The following is a 19,773-nucleotide window of genomic DNA, read 5'->3' as shown; positions in this document are numbered from 1 at the left end:
CGACTCTAAACTAGGAGGCTAAAATGACTTATTCTAGTAGTGTGCGTCTCCATCTTTCTTCTTTGCAAACGCCCCATATAGTTTGGTAGAAGAGCCTTCATCTTTGGTCAGACGTCCTTCACGGACTCCCTCTTCTAGACGCATCCCCATATTCACCATCTCGGTGAAGTCAGAAGAAGCGCTAGCAATCATCTGCTCATAATAGAATGAACTCAAGGTCTTCAGAAAGATCTTGGTCATTTCTTTCTCTTCTAGCGGAGGCACAATCTGAGCTGCCAACTCTCGCCACCTCTGGGCGTACTCTTTGAACGTTTCCTTGTCCTTCTGGGACATGGCCCTTAGCTGATCCCGATCGGGAGCCATATCCACGTTATACTTGTACTGCTTGACGAAGGCTTCGCCAAGATCATTGAAGGAACGGATGTTCGCACTGTCGAGACTCATATACCAACGCAGTGCAGCACCGGACAGACTGTCCTGAAAGTAATGAATGAGCAGTTGATCATTATCTATTTGAGTTGACATCTTCCTGGCGTACATGACCAGGTGGCTGAGAGGGCAAGTGTTCCCCTTGTATTTTTCAAAGTCAGGGACCTTGAATTTTACAGGAATTTTCACACCGGGAACCAAACAGAGCTCGGCAGCAGATTTGCCAAAGAGATCCTTTCCTCGAAGATTTTTGAATTCCTTGCGCATCTCAAGAAATTGATCATTCATCGCATCCATCTTCTCATGAACATCTGGGCCCTCAGACGGCTCAGAATGATAGATGGTGTCGTCTACCCTAGGAACGGTATGCACGACAGGAGGAGGAACAGCAAGGACCGGGCTAGATGTCGGCATCGAAGCAAAGGTTGGAGCGGGAATATCAGGCATAAAGCTGGGAGGCATCCCCCACGGAAACCCGGTTGGCATGGCTGTTGTAAAATGCGCATTGGCAGCAAGCACAGCAGAGGAAACAATCTCAGAGATGACTGTCCTCTGGGGAGGAGTTGAAGGTGTTGGAGACGACTGGCTCTGGGCAGCCAAGAACGATTCCATCAAAGCACTCAGTCTGGCGACTTCCTCTTCGAGCTCATGGTTCTCTTGCTCTAGATGATCCATCAATCTGGAAGAGTTGGCTCTGGTGTAGTACCAGTGAGTCAGCTTGTCTTCAAAATAAATGAAGAGCACAGAGAGTTAAACCACAAGACCAGAGGCTGAGAACAACACCTGCTTATGCAAATGATGCAGGCAATGCTCGTGCACATGATTTGTTTTTATTTCAAAGGAACTTTAGAGTTTTGTTTGCAAATTTTGGAAATATTAAGCATTTTATCGCATATGGAAATATCTCATCAAATATATCAGGGAAAAGAAGTACAGCATTGTCAATCATTATAAGAGAAAAGGAAAATAATCATCCTATGGATCCCTAGAAGCTCGGGACACCGGAAGATAAGCTGCACGAAGCCTCTTCACCTCTCTCTTGTAAGCTGCTTCCATATCCGCCTTCTCTTTGGCGAGTCGATCATACCTCCTTTTCCAGAACTTGGAAGACTGAGGAAGTAGAGAAGTCCATGCATCGTTAGGATCATCAATGACCTGATGCTCGAGGAACTCGATCAAGGCATCCTTCTCCTTAATCTGCTGAAGCAACTCTTCCCTTTCACGGATCCAGGCACGTGAAAGGTCTTCATCTCTCAACTCCTCTACGCCTTGGTTAGGGAGGGTTGAAGGCCCCGCCACAACCAAAGGTGTAGGTCTCGGATAGTCGTAAGGCATGAGATACTCAGATGCTCTCTTCCTTACCCAAGCAGTGTAAGGCTCCAAAGCGATGCAATTCTTAGGACCCAACTCATTCCTGCCTTTCTTATGGATCTTGCGCCAAGCGCGAACCATTCTGCTCTTCAAGCCTTGGGGATCTTTACCCTCCTGAAAGAACACACCTTCTAACAGAACGTTATTAGGTTTATCCTTTAGGGGGAACCCAAGCTGACGACGTGCTAAAACAGGGTTGTAGCTAATCCCACCGCATGTACCAAGAAGAGGCACATTGGAGAATTCACCACAAGAGTCGATAATCTGCACACCGTCATACACACGGTTATACCAAGAGATATCGTCATTAGTGAGAGACATAAGTCTCGTGGACCACCTCGACATCCCTTATTCTCCTTGAAGGCGAGCGTCTGAGGTAAGTGAGAAATAAACCACTTATACAATAGAGGCAAACATCACACAATGGCACCACCACCCGTTGCATTCCTCAGATGCAAAGAGAAATAGGTATCACCCAACAGAGTCGGAACGGGATTAAGAGCAGAGAAGATCCTAATGGGGTTCACATCCACAAATTTGTCGATGTTGGGGAACAATACCAATCCATAGATGAGAAGTACAAATATGGCTTCAAAAGCATCCTCACTCATGGCCTTCCCATAAACAGTAGCTTGAGTGACGAGGAACTCCGAAGGGAGACCTTGAATTCCACCTTTGGTCGTCATATGAGCACGAACCAGAGATTCATCTATGTGCAACAGGTTAGCTATCTCTTGAGAAGTAGGAATACTCTCCAAGCCACGGAACGACACCTGATCCAGAATCGATATACCCACCAGATAATCGTACTCCTCAAGGGTAGGCAACAACTGAAAGTCCGGAAAAGAGAAGCAATGGTACAGAGGATCATAAAACTGCGCCAACGTACTCATCAACCCTTCATCCACCTGAGTAGTCAGAAGAGGAAGAAGTTTCCCAAAACGAGCTTTGAAACCCAAGGGATCTAGTACATAGGATGTCAGATTCCTTAACTCTTTCAGATCGGGTTGTCTGAAGCTGTACTTCTTGGTAAACCTTCTTTGTCTTTCCATTTGTCTGAAAATTTTGCAAATAAACCCCTTAAGTTCCTTGAAAATTTTCTTTTTATCTGATGATATGGATGCAGATGAATGCATGAATGCATGGATGCAACAATCACACTCAAGGATCAAGCAAAGCACACTAAACAAAGGTCATGGGATGGCTCATAATATCCTTAATATCAATCATCCATTTTGGTGGATTATGGTTTACACCTTATCGACACCCAAGTTCCATTGAAATTAAGGATGCATGAACGGATCAACCATGAATCATGGGTTTGTTGTGAGTCACGAGCATGGAGTCTCGGTTAAGAACCACCCAAAGGGAGTGTACTAGGGTTTAAACCTGCCGAACATGTTCTATCAGAGGTTCCCATAGTCATCATCCCATCTTTCGAATATTATCGGAGAAACGACTAGTCGTATTCCAAAAATATTCTCAAGAGAGACTCTTATGAGTGTAGTATCGCGTAACAATCGTGTCAAATCTTACATTTGAACGACCTCCGCACTACGTCCTAAAAATAGGCCAAGATGGGCTTCGTAAACTAAGGTCATTGGCTTCTAAGGCACATATTGGAAAGAGTAATGTCTAACCACAACTTACTTGGGTGACATTATTATCCCAACATAACCTCCACCAAGTGAATGGACTCGCAAGTCAACTTGCTAAGGAATAACTCCACACAAGTCGACGAGACTACGCCATTCTTCTATTCTAAGTGCACTCGAGTTCGGGTATAGAACTCATCTCACAAAGATCACCAAGCAATGCAAGCAATTGATATATCAAGCAATTCAATCATTACAAACAATACAGTAATCCCAAATTGCACAAAAATATATCATAACAATATAATACAACAAGTGTGAAAAGTTGGCAAAACCCACCAGGCCTTTCTTCCCAGTAGAGTCACCACTTTTCTGTAGCGGTGTATTCGTTACAGTTGGAGATATTAACTAAATCCAAGGTAAATCATACAAAGTCGAGTCGCCACAGCGCTTCTATTTATCCAAAGGAATGGTTAGAAAGTGAACAAAAACCTATAAAGTTTTACAAACAAAACTAGTAAAAGAGGGTCAAAGATCTGGGTAAGGGGGTTGGTTATGTCATGGGAAGGTGTTAGGCACCCACAACATCCTAGGTACTCCTAGGGAGCCCTTTTCACACTTGTTGCAAAAGGTTATTGTTTATGAAATTTATTTGTGCAAACATGATTGAAGAGATGAGAAAAGAATATACAAGTTTATTTACATTTTGTGTTTGGATGGATGAACCCATTGCCTACGTACCCTCTCATGAAAGATAAGGATCAAAACCCCGTAGTTCGGGTAAAAGATTTCAAAACAGTGAGTGGATTGATTGGTCCAAAAGCCTTAAGGTCTTTTGTTATCAAAGGGAGAAAACTCGACCTGAAAAAACCACAAGTCCATCATGTGAGGATAGCTTCGACATGCTAGTGAGGGATTATGCCCTATAATAAGCATGGTAGACTTATTGTCCATCACTAAGGACATAGGTGAGTATTATATCTACCACAAAGATAACTCAAACCTAATAACTAAAGGTTATGAAAAATTTGATTAAGAAGTGGGCATGGAGCCACAAAAGAGACACATTTGAGTGGGTTGCATTAAACAATTAGAAGTATGTACAAAAATGGTCAAAGTTGATTTAAAGATTCAATTCAAAATGAGTGATATGAAAAGAAAGTTTGAAAATCAGAGGCATAAGGCCTAGGTTTCTAATGTTGAAAACAAGTCAAAATGTTTGCACAAAAGTTTTTTGGTTTAGGTTAAGGATGAAAAAGGATCAAGGTTAAGCATGCAAGAGGTGAGGGTTAAGGAAATAAAACCACAAACAAGAGTTCCTTTCTCGAGATCATAGAGATGATCCAAGTAAGTTCCTTTGGAATAAAGCAACACAAGGTATAAGAAATAAGCAAGTCTCATAAGAGAACCATAGAAAGAGGAAACAGAATGCCAATCAATGGACTTACATCCAACTCCTAACAACAAAACGGGAAACAGAACGCCAATAGATGGACTTATATCTAACTCCTCAAAACAAACAGGAAACAGAATGCCAATAGATGGACTTATATCTAACTCCTCAACACAAAAAGGAAACATAATGCCAATAGATGGACTTATATCTAACTCCTTAAAACAAACAAGTGAGCAAAAGCAAACACATGCAAATCAATCAAGCAAACAATGCATCACACACTATATACAAACAAGAGGCTCAATCAAATAGGTGAGCTTTAGTCAAGAGGGGTCATATCAACCTCGACAAACAAGCCAAACTGTATCAGGTAGTCTGTGAGCTCTTAACCACTAACATTGAGAGTTAGGGTGAAGTCGATTAAATATGGAAATGAGGATGAGACCTCATGCTCTTAACCCTGGCCTGGGTGAGCTCAATGATAATGAAAGCGTGGGGATCCAGAATGTGGGATCCTATTCCACTTGACAGACTCTAAACAAGATCTTGGGTATTTATTCAAAAGCATCAGCACGTAGTGCGAGCATAATGAAAGACTCACTGAATAACAGGGGATTGATTGCTAATCCCTTCTATCTGTCAATTGCCTCTTCACTTAGGAGGACTTATCAAGTAACATGCCTCATTTAGAGGTCTTTGGCACAAATGTAAACAATCACAAACAGAGCCTCATAAGGAGGACTTCAGCCAAAATGCCTGCCAAAAAGGTGACAGGACTTCCAAACTACATGGAGTAAGAGAGTAGCTACCTAAGTGATGTGTCAACCACAATCCAAAGCTCAAGCAAGAGCTAAAATCTAGCAACTAATGTACCTGTACAAAAGCTAATCAGTTAGTATTTCAGACAACCAATCAGAAAACAGACAGTGAAACCGTCCAATATTTACAACGCAATGAACAATGCTCAAGCACTCAAGTGAAGCAATGAGCATCAATTAGAACCTACAAAACAGCAAGAGTTAGTACTCAAAGGCATCTGTATCTCACAAAGTGAGATCAAACCAAACATCAATGCTAAATGTCCAAACCTGAAACACAAAGCACAATTAGTTTTTGTACAAAACACTAGTACAAAGCTTAGGTTCAAAACCAAACCAAATGATCAAAACAGAAGTCAATCTTTTGCACAAAGCATGTTCAAACTATCAAGAAAATGTCCTCAAAAGGACCAGCATCAATTCACAAGGCAAAGGCATCAAACAATTCATGTCATGCAAAGGCCAACAAGTGAGCACAAAATGGACAATAAAATTAGAAAATCCAAATCAAAACAGAAAAGCATCCAATGATCATGATATGTTTTATGTGAACTCATCATGTTATGAACATACATCATGCAAAAAGCTGAGATCCAGAAGAGCTCAAATGATAGGTAAACAAAAATGCACAAATTGAATACCAAGAATGTGACACAAATTGTCACAACATATCTTCATGTGTCCAAAACAGTGATAGCATATGATAAAAATTCCAAACCAAAGCTCAAAAATCATATCACATGTGAGGATCAAACATGCCAAATTTCAGGTCAATTGGATTAAAGATGAGCATTTCACAAAGCAATGAACATAGCATATCAATTTGGCATAAGGTTCAAACAAAAATTCCAAACTAAAAATCCAGAATCAAACAAATCATGAAATAAATCCTATAAAAAACTAGAGATCAAAACAAGAATGTGAAAAAAAATGGGATCAATTTGGACATTTTTTCAATTTTTTAGTGATTTTCTAAAGTTGAAGAAAATAATGTGAAATAATGAAATGAAATGGAGGGAAAATGAGAATTCAAATAATATTCAAAATGAGGCATGCTGCCAGGTTCGAACCCACGCCAGGCCAGGGAAATGATAATTCAAAAATTAAATTCAGAAACATGCATACGCCTGGTATCGAGCACACACATCCAAGGTTAACGAGCGTTTCAAAAATTAAATTAGCAAAGTGCATACGCCAGGATTCGAACGCGCTAGCCAGGTCCAGAAGCTTAATGAAACGCTGTGTTTCATTCAAAAGCCAGGCGAAACCCTAACACTTGCAGACGGTGGAGCAACCGTCTTCGCCGGCCGTCTGCGGCGGAGCTTTAATGAGAAATTTTCCAGAAATGGATGAAATATATATGGTTGGAAAGCTCTTTCAACGAGGATCATGAATATCATATCAAATCAACCTAAAACCTCATGTATTTCACAGATCGAGCAAGAACATATTTGGTGTCAAAACTTTAATTCCACATGGCATGTTCATTTCTTAACCAAATTCGAATATAATCATATCAACATTCTCAGTGTAACAAGCTCTACATGTTTATGGCAATAAATTGGCAAAAAGAGAGAATCGAATTTCATCTACCTGAACTTGCAGTGATCCAAACTCGTGTGTTCAAGCTTCCAAAACTTCCAGATCTTCTCCAATATCCTTGCCTTGAAGCTTGATGCAAAAAGTAATGGTTGAAAGCACTTGGATCTAGCTCAATTTCAAGTTTCCATCTCCATGTTCATGTGCTTGTGTAGCTCAAATCTAAACTGAATTCTTCAAACCAAAGGTTGATTCCTACTCAATGATACACGATGAACCAGATTATGCAAAGAAAATGAAGGTTTATGTGAAGAATTGAGACATTCGAAGAGAGAGAAAAAATGGAGGGAAGGGAAAATTTCAGATATGAAAATGCTTTTTCTCTTGAAAAGAGTTATGATTTAGCTTATATACCACCTATTAATGACTTTGCTAATCACCATTTGCCTTGGCTAAACATGATTAAGGAGATGTGAGGTGTTTTGCAAAAATGGCAAGTGTGCTTAGCATGTACATGCTACACGTGAACAGTGCCATGCTGAGGTACAAATTCACTTAAAATCATTCGACAATCATGATGGAAGTGTTAATTTGCTTGCATGATCAACCAAATTTGAATTATCATTTTTCCCTCCAAAATGCACATGTATGCACAAGTGATCATATGAGCTTCTTTCATGCAAGGCAATGATTCATTTGGAAAGTATTGGTCACAAGGAGCATTTTGCAAAAAGAGTGGACCAATTCGGAGTTTTGAATCAAAAGTTATGCTATGTTGAACCTCCATGCATGCTTTGTGATCATTTGGCCATAACTTCTCAACCAATTATCAGATGATCATGAAATAGGACTTTTTGGAAATGGGAGATAAAGATATTCAACTTTCATGTTCACCAAAAATCCATTTGAAGCTTCTTTGATGTTGGAAAGTCAAGTTGAATGTGGACCAAAAACTTGCCATTTTTGGAAACTTGAAATTACAGGTCACTTTCCATTTTTGGAAACTTTTGCAATGACTTCAAAATCTTCAAGATAGATGTTTGACATGATGAATAGGCCTTGTTTGAACATGAATGGGATGTCTCAAATCATTTCCCACACCTCAAAGCCCTCAGTTGACTGCACAGTTGATTATTTGGTCCTCAGATGACCTTGACATGCTTTGATGAATTTGAGCCTTCACCACTTGGGGAATTTGCTTCAAAATGAACCCTAGCTCATATAAGCTCAATATAATATCATGTGGTCCTCATCTCAAGAAAATACCTCAGCTCTTGTACAAAGGATGCTCTTGAATTGCTTGACCTGTGCTTGCTTGAACTGCACAACAAAATGTTAATGACATATTTTTGTGCTTTTGGTTAGTGATTAAAACAAGAAAAGCAATGATATATAATGCAAGCATGCCTGGTGATCTCAAATCACTCTCAAGGAGATCCCACCCAAAGGGAAAGGAAGCCAAGATGCTCAAATGATCCTTTAGGCTATGCAATGCTATGCTAGGATGCCATGAGGGATCTTAGGGACAAAATTAGGGTCTTACAGCAAGGCCATGGATGCATGAGGTTGGAGCAGTGACATCTACTCTACACCAAAAGCTGAAATTTGTGAAGAACGAAAAGCGTATTGTTGTTGGTGGAGAGAAGGCATTACTAATGATCCATTTGTCATCTTTCACATATGTTGATGCTGAGGAGGAGGTTAGAACGCCGTTCCAAGCCTTATCTATTGCTGATGAATTGAAGAAAACTGGGGCACCCATGTCTTCTTTGAAAGATGCACAAAAGGCTATTCAAGCTGGCAACATTGACAATTGGGGTCGTGTTGTAGATGTCACCAAGAATAAGAACAGAGCTGCACTCGAATTTCAACCAGGGCCGTTCGATGCTAAAGCCAAAGTTATGCAACCAATTTTCCACAGTGGATGGTTCATTCATGGGAATGATCAACACTCAGCTTCCATTATTGAAGACAATGGTGATGAAGACGAAACTTGCACCAACTTCGTGACGCATGGCCAGACTTGCAACAATTGGGTTGTTGTTGATGTTCCTGTTGTCACTCATCGTTTTAAGTAATTTGTTTTATTGTTTTAAGAAAAATCCTTCTCCTATGCCTAAGGGAGAAGTGAACATTGTTGGGCATTTTTATTATTATCATCAATAAAATGCAATTTTATTCATCCACGTCTATGATGTTTTATTTTTGCTTTTTGCTTTTTCTGAAAATGGTAATCACAAAAAAACATAAATAAATAATGATCTTCCATCTGAACAATATTTATTCGCACTCCACTTCTCTGAAATCAAAATATCAAATCATTATGCAGGTTGGTTCTCAAACCCATTGAATACAATGATCTTACTCCCTTTCCAAACTTTGATTTCCCTGTGTTTGAAGCTAAGGAAGAGATTGATGATGAAGAAGTATCTGATGAATTATCTTGTTTACTTGAGCATGAGGAAAAAGCCATTCAGCCATTTGAAGAACAAATTGAATTGGTCAACTTGGGTTCCGAGGATGATGTGAAGGAAGTCAAGATTGGGTCTCAGCCGTGTCTAGAAGCTAATAAGGGGTTGATCGATCTTCTTCGAGATTATTCTGACGTGTTTGCTTGGTCCTACGAAGATATGCATGGTTTTGATTATGAGATTGTGGAGCATAGATTGCTGTTGAAGCCATAATGCCCGTGCGGTCAAGCAAAAGTTGAGAAGAACTCATCCTGATATGGTAGTGAAGATCAAAGAGGAAGTGCAAAAGAAAATTGATGTTGGTTTTCTTATAACCTTTGAGTATCCGCAATGGGTGGCCAATATTGTGCTTGTTCCTAAGAAGGATGGAAAAGTCTGCATGTGTGTTGATTATAGAGATTTGGACAAAGCTAGTCCGAAAGATGATTTTCCTCTGTCACACATTGATATGTTGGTAGACAATACAACTAAATTCAAAGTCTTTTCATTTATGGATGGATTTTCCGGTTATAATCAAATCAATATGTCACCTGAAGATATGGAGAACACCACATTCATTACACCCTGGGAAACATTTTGTTATAAAGTGATGCCTTTCGGTCTAAAGAATGCTGATACAACGTACCAGAGAGCTATGACCACTCTATTTCATGATATGATGCATAAAGAGATTGAAGTTTATGTTAATGATATGATTGCTAAATAAAGTGATGAAGAAGAACATGTTGAGCATTTGTTGAAGTTATTCCAGCATTTGAGGAAGTAAAAACTCCACTTGAATCCCAATAAGTGTACTTTTGGTGTTCGTTCTGGTAAATTGTTGGGCTTTATTGTCAGTGAGAAGGGTATTGAAGTTTATCCTGCCAAGGTCAAAGCAATATAAGAGATTCCTGCGCCCAAAACTAAGAAGAAAGTCAGAGGTTTTCTCGACCGCTTGAATTATATCTCAAGATTTATATCGCATATGACTGCCACATGTGCACCTATATTCAAGCTTCTTCAAAAAGATTAGTCTTATGATTAGACCGAAGAATTCCAGAAAGATTTTGATAGTATCAAAGAGTATCTACTTGAGCCTCCAATTTTGTCTCCGCCTGTTGAAGGAAGACCGTTGATTATATATTTAACTGTGCTTGAAGAGAGTATGGGTTGTGTTCTTGGTCAGCAAGATGAATCTAGAAAGAAAGAGTATGCAATTTACTACCTCAGTAAGAAGTTCACCGACTGTGAGACACGGTATTCTATGCTTGAAAAGACATGATGCACATTGGCTTGGGTTGTTAAGCGTCTGCGCCAGTATATGTTGAATCATACTACTTGGTTGATATCCAAAATGGATCCAATCAAGTACATTTTTGAGAAGCCTGCTTTAACTGGGAGGATTTCCTGTTGGCAGATGTTGTTATCCGAGTATGATATTGAATATCGATCTCAAAAATCTATCAAAGGTAGTGTCTTGGCTGACCATTTATTATCCGAGTATGATATTGATTATCAGTCAGTACAGTATGATTTTCCTGACGAAGAGGTTTTGTACTTGAAGATGAAAGATTGTGATGAATCATTGCTTGAAGAAGGGCCAAAACCTAGTTTCCGTTGGGGCAGGGGATTTGATGGAGCTGTTAATTTGTATGGTAATGACATTGGGGAAGTGATTATTACTCCTCAAAGCCACTTATTTTCCTTTTATAGCTAGATTGACTTTCACGTGTACAAATAATATGGCTGAGTATGAAGCTTGCATTATGGGGCTTGAAGAGGCCATTGATCTCAGAATCAAATTTCTTGACGTCTATGGAGATTCAACTTTGGTTGTGAATCAGATCAAAGGTGAATGGGAGACGAATCAACCCGGTTTAATACCATATAGAGACTATGTGAGGAGGATTTCAACTTTCTTTACAAAGGTTGAGTTTTATTATATCCCTCGAGATGAAAATCGGATGGTAGATACTCTTGCAACGTTGGCTTCAATGATTGTGGTGAAATTTTGGAATGAAGTTCCCAACTTGACCGTAATGCATCTTGATAGGCCAGCTCATGTGTTTGTTGTTGAAGAAGTCAAAGATGAGAAGCCTTGGTATTTTGATATCTAATGTTTCCTCCAAGGTCAGATTTATCCATTTGGGGCATCTTTGAAAGATAAGAAGACTTTGAGAAGATTAGCTGGCAACTTTTACCTGAATGGTGATGTGATTTACAAGAGATATTTCAATATGGTTTTGCTCAGATGTATGGATAGACACGAAGCATACCGGTTGATGACCGAAGTCCATGCAGGTTCCTTTGGTACTCATTCCAATAGACATGCTATGGCAAAGAAGATGCTGAGAGCAGGTTACTATTGGCTGACAATGGAATCTGACTGTTGCATGTTTGTGAAGAAATTCCATAAGTGTCAAATTCAGGCAAAGAAGATGTTGAGAGCAGGTTACTATTGGCTGACAATGGAATCTGATTGTTGCATGTTTGTGAAGAAATTCCATAAGTGTCAAATTCATGCAGATAAGATTCATGTTCCTCCGACACTATTGAATGTCATTTCCTCTCCATGGCCTTTCTCAATATGGGGAATTAATATGATTGGTATGATTGAGCCCAAAGCTTCGAACGAACATCGTTTCATTCTGGTGGCTATTGATTACTTCATAAAGTGGGTTGAAGCGGCATCATATGCAAATGTAACCAAGCAAGTTGTTGTAAGTATTATCAAGAATCACATTATATGCTGTTATGGTGTACCAAGTAAGATCATTACTGATAATGGATCTAACTTGAATAATAATATGGTGGAAGCCCTTTACAAAGACTTCAAGATTGCACATCATAATTCTTCTCCCTACAGACCCAAGATGAATGGAGTTGTTGAAGCTGCAAACAAGAACATTAAGAAGATCACTGAGAAGATGGTTATAACATATAAAGACTGGCATGAGATGCTCTCAATCACTTTGCATGGGTATCGTACATCCATACACACTTCAACAAGGGCAACCCATTTCTCTCTTGTTTATGGTATGGAAGTTGTGCTCCTCATGGAGGTTGAGATCCCGTCACTGCGTATGCTAATGGAAGCCAAGTTGACAGAAGCTGAATGGTGCCAGACCAGATATGATCAGTTGAATTTAATTGAAGAGAAAAGATTGACTACCATGTGTCATGGTCAGTTATATCAGCAAAGAATGAAGAATGCTTTTGATAAGAAGGTCAAGCCTCGTGTGTTCAGAGAAGGTGACCTCTTGCTCAAGAAGATTTTATCTTTCAAACCTGATGCTAGGGGAAAATGGACTCCTAATTACGAAGGCCCATATGTTGTTAAGAGAGCCTTTGTAGGCGGTGCATTGATTCTTACAAATATGGATGGTGAAGAGTTTATGTGTCATATGAACGCCGATGCAGTCAAGAAATAATTCTCCTAAAAAGAAAAGAACAACTCGCTAAGTTGAAAACCTGAAAGGGCGACTTAGGCCAAAATGAGCGTCTCAGTGGATTGAAAACCCGAAGGGGTGATCCAGGAAAAAATTAGAGACATAAAATAGAAAATTTATCCCAGTAGATTGAGTACCCCACCATGGGGAAATCTAGGCAAAAATTAGGGATTATGGCAAGTAACTGCATTCGTCTGGTCCCGGAAGCAGCTTCGAGCAAGTCATTTGATTCTGATCCATCATTCTCAACTGAAGACAAGCACAATGGATTTTGAGATTGGTAAGGAGAGTAGTGATCATTGTTTTCAATGTACCTTTTCCATGTAAATTGAAATTCTGGTATCATTTATAAGATGTCGAAGGTAATGTCACGACACTAATATCTGGTAATAAACAATGGATAAATAAAACAGAATGGTAAAGCGAATAACACAAGCAATTTTAACCCAGTTCGGTGCAACTCACCTACGTCTGGGGGCTACCATGCCAGGAAGGAAATTCACTAAAATAGAATTAGTTCAAAGACTTTCAATTCATGACGATCATAAGTTGAAAGTTCATATTCTTCAGTCATTGATAAACAATTTGTTGGACAATACTCAATACAGTTACCACAAAAAATACAGATTCCGAAATCAATACTGTAATTTAGCAATCGTTTCTTTCGAATATCCGTTTCCATTTTCCAATCAACAACGGGTAAATCTATAGGACATACACGAACACATACTTCACAAGCAATGCATTTATCAAATTCAAAATGGATTCGCCCGCGGAAACGTTCTGATGTGATTAATTTTTCATAAGGATATTGAATAGTTACAGGTAAACGATTTGCGTGAGATAAGATAATCATGAAACTTTGCTCCGTACACTTCAACAAGTTACAGTCTTTATCACCTAATCTCTACCCATGTAATTTCTACCTAAGCACTCTTAGATATGAGAACCCACTCACTTCCCTACAATCACGCACCAGTGATTTTAAACAACAATCCCTTGAGAAAAGAAAATACTTTTCAATTACACACTCTTGATTTTACTTCACGGTTTCAATCAAGAAGACACACTCTTGATCTTGCTTCACAACTTTGATCAAGATGACACACACTCTTGCTTAACAGCTTTAGAGTGACAAATTAGAACCACAAATCAGTCCAATTCAATCATCAATGGATGACTTGAATGACCTACAAGTCTTACGACTAAACAGACACAAACCCTAGCTCTCTCTCTATATTTCGCTCAGTCTTGGATGTGTGTTCAAACAGGTTTTCTAAGTCCCTTTTTATAGAAGCTCTCAGCTGGGCTTGGACATCTTGAAAACCCTAAATCTTTTTTCCAATCAAATCTTTTTATAATAGCTGTATAGATCTCCTTGGAAAATAAGTAAATCTGGTTGTAATCCATGATTGAATGCGCCAGCTAGCCATATCTTCAATCATCCAAAGATTTCCATTAATTGCGCAATCACAAAACACCAGACATTCATATTGAATGTTCTATGTACAGGATGTCATGACATCGGGTCTGACATCCTGGAAAAATCCTGCATAATCCAATAATTCCTTTTATAACTTCCAACAGGTACAACCATATCAGATGTCATGACATTGTGTATGTCATCTGAAACAATCTTGCATGAACATGTCTTTCATTTAAGCTCCAGCAGGTACATCCAATATTAGAAGCCTTGTCATTGTATGTGGCATTCTGAAACAATCCTGCATGCACATGTTCTTGAACTCCAGCAGGTACATAGGATATCTCATGTTAAGACATCACACATAACATCTTGTGAACACTCTTTGTTTTACCAAAATTGCTGCCAACACTTAGAATCAACAAACTCCCCGTTTGGCAAATTTTGGCTAAAACATATATCAGTCCTTTTTGTTCACAAGGTAAACTATCAGCAGTTAAACAACATAACAGTAGTTTAATCAGCAGTAGAAGCAAAACAATTACTAGCTATGGCTACTAGTAATACACACATGCACAAGGGCACTTCTCCTCCCCCTAAATCTGTGCAACAAACAACAGAATTACTAGTTATGGATGCAACTAGTAAGACACACAAATGCACAATGCACCAAGGTACTTCTTCTCCCCCTAAATCTGTGCATTCATCAAATAACAGCTACTGTAACTCCAGCACCTGTACCAACCAGAATGTCATACTGACATCTGCTTCAACATCAACACCGGTGCATCATATCAGACATCCTGTTTGACATCTGTAAACAGAACAACATTCTATTGTAGCACCTGTGCACTTCTTTCAATAATAGCTGTCCTTCTTTCCAACCATATACAACTTCCACAACAGCTTCCATATCAAGCACTTCTCCCCCTTTTTAGTCAAAATTGACCAAAGGTGACCAATTAGACAAAATAAATGTCTACTAGCCTAGCAGAGAATGGTAGATCAGATGTTATAACATTAAGCATGTTAAAACAAAATATTCAGGAAGTACACACCATCATTATACAAAGTTGAGAGCTGAGATAATGAACAAATTCAAGGAACTCGTTAAGAGCCCTAAATATAACATAACAGGCATCAATAAGGACTGGCACAAAATACATAAAAAAACAATCAAGACAACAGCCTTTCAAACAGCAGCCCAGCTTCCACCACACCTCCCAGTCTTCAATTCAGGCAGGAACCATTAATCAGAAGAAGAAGTATCACCTTCACCTTCATCTTCATCTTCAGAACACTCAGAGCTTCTAGAGCTGCCACTAGATTGTGCTTTTTCATCTGAATCCTTACCAGTCTTCTCTTTTTCCAGCCTACAAATAAGAGCTTCCAAAGCTTCTTTTCTTGCCTTGGCCACCTTCATACCCTTCTCCAATTCCTTGCAGGTATCTTTCAATTGATCAATTAGGCTTCCTTGAGATGCAGGCTCTCTTCTGTCAGATGTCATATCAACATCATTTATATGATTTCCCTCAAACAACTTATAATGAATGGATAGAGGGGTTTTTCTTCTGCTTGGCATGTCATTTGTATTGAGTATGCCTGGTTGTTGGCTCAGGATAATGCCACACATAAGGGAAAGGAAAGCAATAGGTAACTTCACATCATTTGTAGAAGCATGTCTGATGGTTTGATCAAATATAAATTTGCCAAAATCATAGTTTATCTTGGTTCCAATAGCATGAATGATTCTTCCAAGGACAATGGAGATGGTAGAGACATGATTAGTAGGTACCCAATTTGCTGAACCAATCTTTTGCAGAATGGCATATTTAACAGTGAGCTTACTAGCTGATAGGTGTTTCCTACTAGGCCATTCCTTAACTTGGCCAGCTGTAATAATTCTACAGACCTCATTGTCTGTGGTCTCTAGATCTACTCCTCCATCAGTTCCTCTCCTTAGGAACTTGTTGATGATGGTAGGTGAAAGTTTCACACACTTACCCCTTACAAACACTTTGCAGACCTCCCTGCTGCTTCTTTCATAAATCTCCCAGGGATGTTCACAATGAATTCTTTGACCAACCCCTCATAGCACTGAGGCAGAGCAGTCACAGTTTTCATAAGACCAGCTGCCTTAATTAACTCCATGACTTCTTTTACTTCACTTGCCTCTTTTCCCAATTCTCTTTCAACTGCTACCCTTCTTTGAGTCACAAACTTCCATTTGGCAGCACCATCTTCTACGTGAAAAGAGATATTGTCAAGATGAACAACAACCACTTTGTTTGGAGACTTCTTGACAGACTTCCTTTTAACAGGGGGATGTCTGAGACATCGTATTCGACATCCTCATCAGATTCAGAACTCTCACTTTCTTTCCTCTTCCTGACCTCTACTTTACTCCAAGACTTGGATGGACCTATACTAGCAACCTTTTTCTCTTTCCTAGCTGTCCTTATCTCAGCCATACTCTTCCTCTTTCTCAGTTTATTAGCTACACTTGTTTTCACAAGATTGACCAACGTGTCATCTTCTTCCTCAGACCTTTCTTTCTCAATATCCTGAGCAGTATCAGGGGACATGCTAGGTAAGTTTTTTCCAAGAGAACATAGTCCCTCAGCAGCTACTTCCTTTTCTGTTCTAGATGAGTCTGAAGGTGAGAAAAACAAGAAAGGGGGGGTTTGAATTGTTTGAAAAATAAGCGCTTTGCAAAAAGAAAATCACACAAGGATTTTATACTGGTTCGCTTATAACACAAAGCTACTCCAGTCCACCCGGCCAAGGTGATTTCGCCTTCAACAAGGACTTAATCCACTAATCTTGAAAGATTACAAACAACGCCTAAGAGAAAAATCTCTTAGTCCTCTCAAGTCTACAGACTACACTAAGTCACTTGAGGAAATCAACAAACAAAAGATGAAAGATAAATTGTAATCTAGAGTGCTTCTAAGAAAGCAAATATTACAGTGTTAAGAACAAGAGTTTTTCACGTTATAAGCAAAAGCTTCGTGAATATCTTAGAGAGAAAGAGTGTTTTTCTTGACTTGGTGTTTCAGTATAATTTTGGCTTGTTGGCTTACTGATTGTTCTCTCGCGTGTTGCTGAAAGTTGATTTGCAATCCTTTATATAGATCAGTTGAAGTAGTAGTTGAAACTGGTGGATATTGAGATGAAGTTACGCCATCACATAATTAGCTAATGCAGGATGACTTTTTCTTCTTGAAATGACTACTTACCACAAGTAGTATTTTCTTTATTGAGATTGGAGATTAACGTCTCTTTCTCAATTAGGAAATCCATTTGAAAATCTTTACTTATCTTCAACGTTACTCTTTCATGATTAGCAAATCCATAATCAGAGTATTTGTGTTTTTCTTGTTCAGATGCTTCTGATACTTGTTGTTTAGTTCAGAGTTAGACTTTCTTGAGCTTGTTTCTACTTCAGAGCTTCTGATCATTTGATAATATGCTTCTGATCTGATACTCTATCTGATGACATCATCAGATTTCTTACTTCTTTCTTTAGAACCCTGCACACTTAGAAACTTTTCGTTAGGGTGCCATTTTTGGTTTCATCCTTTGTTATCATCAAAATCAAGGAATCTGTTGTAGAACAATTTTTGTTCTTACAATCTCCCCGTTTTTGATGATGACAAAACAACTTAAATTAGCAGATGAAACATGAATAAAATTAGATCAGATGGACAGAAGCTCCCCCTGAGATAATGCTAGGGAGTTCAGAAGTTCTTACCAGAGTTTCTTAAGTAAAGAGGTTTCTGAAGTTCTCTGCAATTTCTTAAGTCCAAGTTAGATAATTTTATTTATATAAAAAATATGTTGCAGAATGCTTAAGGTTTTAGACAATATTTTCATCAGAGCTAATAATTACTTCTCCCCCTTTTTGTCAGAATCAAAAAGACATAGTAAAAAAATAAAGAGAAAATAAATAAAGAGAAAAACTTGAAATTCATAGATAGAAGCACAAAGGCAACAAACAAAACATCAGATTCAAAAGGAACAAGAAAAACATCAGATCCAAAAGAAGACAGAAGCAAAAAAAAATAGGCAAGCAAAAAATAAAATCCTAAGTGCCTAAGGGTTCGGAGGCGGAGGCATTCTCTGAAGCAGCATAGCAAGCATGTTCTGGATGTTTTCGTTGACAGTATCTTGCTTGTCCATTCTGGCCCGGAGTTCATTCTGATCTTGCTTGAGTTCTTTCAGAGTCTGAAGAACCGTAGGGATCACAGAAGAGGACTCCCCCAGAGTCAGAGCCTGCTGAGCTTCAGCTTCTGCAGCAGCTTGTGCTTCTGCATCTGCCAGAGCCTTGGCTTCAGCTTCCTTTTGCCTTAGGAGTTCAGCTTCCTTAGCAAGTCTTTCTTCTTCTAGCCTTTTTGCTTCTTCTTCAGCTTCCTTGGCCAGTCTCTCTTCCTCCAGCCTTCTGGCTTCAGCCTCTCTGGCAAGTCTCTCCTGGAGTCTTGCCTCAGCATCTCTGATGTAGTCATTTCTGACTTGTTCAGAGATACTCTTCAGCCTAAAAGACTCAGATGTCATCCAGCCAATGACTCTGTTCCAGTGTGTCCTTACAGATTTAGGATCATCACTGATTTCAGAGTTAGTGACCAGAGAATCGATCTTTTGAACTGAAGCCTCTGCAATCATCATAATGGCTTCTTTAAGGGTAGGTTTAGAAAGTTCAGGTTCAGGTTCTGGTTCAGAGGTATGAGGAGGAGGGCTGAGATTCAAGGTTTGAGGTTCAGATTCTGACTCAGGTTGGGGTTCAGATTCTGCTTCTGGTGAAGGTTCAGATGTTTGGGATGAAGCATAAAGTGGGTTTAAATCTAAAGGTTCGGATTCTGGTTCTGGTTCAGCGGAGATAATTGGTGGGTTGATAACAGAAGTGGGATGGTCAGAGGGTTGGTTTTCAGAAGGTATGGTGGTTGTTTGTTGTGGTGGAGGTGAAGTTGCTTCAGATTGTGTTTGTGTTTGTTGTTGTGAAGCAAGTTGATGAGCATAAATTGTGGCTATGGTTGGGGATTCAGGGTCAGAAAATTCAGGGTCAGATGAGAGGGAAACATATGGGGGTGATTCTGGTGCTGAGGATGAGGAAGATGAAGTGCTTTGGTGGGTTTGTCTAGGTTCAGAGGGAGGTATGAAAGTACGGGCTATATTTAGGACTGGTGTAGGTTGGGAGGTTCTGATGATTGAGGGTGAAATATCAGAGGTGGTATAAATGGGTTGAGAGGAGAGAGGGTTAGAGGAAGCCATCATAAATTCAGAGGTAACAGGAGGAACAGACTTAC

The sequence above is a fragment of the Lathyrus oleraceus genome, chromosome 1 (genome assembly GCF_024323335.1).
Source record: "Lathyrus oleraceus cultivar Zhongwan6 chromosome 1, CAAS_Psat_ZW6_1.0, whole genome shotgun sequence".
Lineage (NCBI taxonomy): Eukaryota > Viridiplantae > Streptophyta > Magnoliopsida > Fabales > Fabaceae > Lathyrus > Lathyrus oleraceus.
This window is presented reverse-complemented; position numbering follows the sequence as displayed.